Below are 3789 nucleotides of genomic sequence, written 5' to 3' on the forward strand. Positions count from 1 at the left end.
ATGGAGGATCACAAGTTGCAATAGAATAGGTTAAATTTTACTGTTCCACAGCATGTAAGTTCGTGTACAAGCACTACGGGAGGTCACATCCACTCATGGCAGGGGATCATCCTGTACCAGTCCAGACTTGAACTGATGTTTCAGTTCTTCTTCCTTCTAGCTGTGGGTGGATTTTAAAAGCACTGTTGGTTTTATCTGCAAAACGAATCCTTCCCTCTTACAGTATCGCCTCCTGGGCGCTGCCACCTTCTGTTTGGCAGCGCTCTTCGGTGCCGCCTTATTTTTGGGGGCTTGGCAGCCTTAACCGCCTTTTGGGGGCTCTTGGCCGCGGCGGCCGCCGGTTTCTTAGGGATCTTCGCTGCTGTCTTGGCCTTGAGCGTGGGAGCCCCTTGAGCTCCTTGGAGGCGGTCACGGCCTGAGCGATCAGGCTGCCGCCTTCGGCTTCTTGGCGGTAGGGGCCGGAGGGGCAGGCAGAGCCTCGTGCACGGTCAGAGAGAGGTTTCAAAAAGGGAAGGGAGGTGTCAGGGGGACATAACTAAAGATAATCAGCGAGAGGTTGGGATTTACAGGAAGGAGCCTCTCTGCCATTGGTGCCTCGGGGAGTCCACCCCACTGGAAGGCAGCGAAAGCGCCGCTCCCCTCTGTGTTTCCTCGGAGCATACTGGTTTGGTCTGGTTTTTGTTGTTGGTTGTTTTTTTTTTTCCCCACTGTAAGAGGAAACCGCATTCCCTCCTTTGTTAGGCAGCTGTAGATAATACAGGCTTTTATTCCTTTTTCATTCAGTAGCATCTTACGCGGAAGGAAACAGCTCTGCCGGAAGGGGAGCCAGGAACGCACCGCCGGGAGCTGGGGCTCTCCGAATGAGGCTGCCCGAGGGCTGGGGGGGTTCCTTTGTTCTTTAAAAGTGCCCCTTGAGAAATCAGGCGAGCAAACCTCCTGCTTTTTGCAGTGCCCTCCCTCAGGAGTGAGTCATTGTGGCAATGTGTTAATCGAAAATGTTTTTCAAGCAGAGGGGGGGAACATGGGAAAGCCCGGCGGCCGCGTTGCTCGGAAACAAGATGAGAATCGCGGGGCTGGTTTTAAACAATGCTTGCTTGTTACACAGTTGTCAAATTGGGTTTTCTTACGGGTGTTAGCTTTTGAGGGGTTTTAGGTTGCTTTTTGTTGGTTTGGTTTTTTTTTTTCCCGAAAAGACAAAGGACTTTTTTTTCTTTTTATCAGCCCTGTCTTGTTGAAAAAAAAAGGAGTGTTGGGTATTGATCACTTACTACTATTGATCTACTCAGAGATGGATGTTATTAGTAGCCCTGTTGAAATTCCAGGCTTAGAACTGGGCATAAAACTTCCGAGGATTACTTTTTGTTTAATAATCTCGATTTATTTTATGTAGTATATTAAGCAAAATAACCTTCTATGGGTGGGTATTTAGAGGAGGGGGAGAGAGAATCACGTGGGCCTGCAGCAGAGGACTGACTGATTTGTAGAAGGTCCTGACTGAGCCATTTGAAAATCCTGGTTTGAAACAGAGGCCTCTCGGGCTTTCATTTTCACCCTCAGAAACATGCTGTGAGGAGGGAGCGTTTCTCTCTTTTCAGGACTAATGCTCACACCAAAGTGCCTGAGAAGGAAACGGGTCTGGTTCCTTTGGAAATTGGGGAAGGTTTGTTGGTTTGGTTTTTTTTTCTCCCCAACTGATGTTTGAAAAATCACTCAAAACCCACAAGTATTCTAACATTTTTATGATATGGACAGATTGAAATCTAGGCTAAAGTATTTTTTTCTATTATCAACTTCACTAGAAATTAGTTACACTCAGTAATGGTGAATCAAAAAATTTACAATTCTGTTCTCTGCCTTTCTAGCCATGTTTCCTCCTTGATATGGTGCATATAAAGAGCTCAATTTCCTTTCATAGCAGTTTATGACTAAAGTTTTCATTTCTGTGCCACCAACAGTATTTTCACAATGATCTTTAGCATGTTTTTTTTAGTACAAGCAAGCTGATGAGTTCTGTATACCAAATCCTCTTTTTCTTCAGTTAAAATATCACCAGACTATTTTCCTACAGTTACTGCATATGGGTCCTCTTCCTTGTTCCTCCGGACCAGCCATCCACATTAAACGTAGAAAGGCAATATATTCTCCTACCTCATGTAACTGTGCTTGCTACAAATGAACATATCTTGCCTGCATAACATAGTTAAATAAAAGTCCTGTCTATTAAAATAGAAGAGATAATTGGAGTATAGCACCTATTTACTGAAGTGACAGATGAGACTTTTAAAAGTTTTTTTTAATGACAAGTATTCTATTTTAGTTCAGATGCTGAATTTCTAATTAATCTGGATCCTTCCCCAAATTTCTTTCTAACTATTCAGACAGCCCAAATTCTCAGATTTCTACATAAAGGAGGAAGACTTTAGATTTAAGAACAGTGCATCACAGATCATGGTGGTCATGAAAAAACACTTGGTATCATAGAATACCTAAATTACTTTTGCCTTTAAGTCCACAGAAAATATATCTTTATGCTTTAAAGTACTAACTATAGCACTTTATGCTTTAAAGTACTAACTATAGCATAAGTAGTGTGATCTCTCAGATAGCCTTTTCCCAAAGAGTATTATTGAACCTGTAGTTACTTCAGTTTTCTGTTTTTCCATAAAACACTAAATATGCAAGGTAATATTAAAAAAAACACAAAACCACAAACCCAAACAACATAACCAAAAGCCATGCACAGTTGCAGAAACTTTCCCAGGTATGCAGACAAACAAGTAGAACAGAATGAAGCCATAAAAGAACATTCATATTTTGTTATTTTTATCATAGTGACAACAGTGTATGAGAGCTTGATTGCTCTGTAATGACCTGGTGGACAGCATAAAGTCCTTGTCCAAACTCCCTTGGTACTAAGTAGTCTTCCACAGTCTTAGAGGAAGGTGTGATTTTTTTTTTGATTTTTTTTTTTTACACCCACCCACCTTTCAGAAGAAGTAGTTACTTTAGGCTACTGTATTTACAAAAAAATGTAGGCATGTTAGAGTGTTTGCCTACAAAAGTGAATGAAATTATTTGCCTGCTGCTGAGCGTATCTCCAACTGCCGGCTGTTCTTTGTAAAACTTATTTGAACATTTATGTGACCCAGTCTACACAAAGGTTAAGCATTTACAGCTCTGTTCATAAATTACTCTCAAACCCCTTCACTCAAGTATTTAGTTCCTTTAGTACCTTTCTGCAACCATACATAGCAAACCACAATATGACCATGTAGGAATATCTTGCAAATCTGCTTTAATGTATAGAAACCTTTTGAATAGTATCATCAGTAATTTATTTTTCATATCCTTTGAAAGCAGACCTGCTTAGACACCAAATGAGGTTTAAAACTAGCTATTGATATTGTTTATCTCTCCCAGCTACACAGTACAGGATCAGTTTAGACATTGGTAAACATGAAAGAAACTCACGCGTCTCCATTCACAAAATTTCGGAGGCACTGGTGCTGACGTTCAGGAAATTGGAATGACAGGATTGAAGTCTGAAAGCCAATTGCATTACAGCTGTAGAACCACAGCCGAAACCTGCATTTGCCAGTAACAATAAATGCTCTGGGTGTCTATAACATTAACAGTAGGTTGCCACAAAGCACGGGTAACTCCTTGCACGTCTTTCTCTTTGTATCTTCACAGATTCTGCCTAACATTGCTGTGGCACAGCTGAATAACGGGGCGGGAGGGGAGTATGGATCGGGTTGGGGGATTTCCAAATCCCCTTGGACGGGGGCT

This window comes from Egretta garzetta, unplaced genomic scaffold, assembly GCF_000687185.1.
Source record: "Egretta garzetta isolate BGI_Z169 unplaced genomic scaffold, ASM68718v1 scaffold1086, whole genome shotgun sequence".
NCBI lineage: Eukaryota > Metazoa > Chordata > Aves > Pelecaniformes > Ardeidae > Egretta > Egretta garzetta.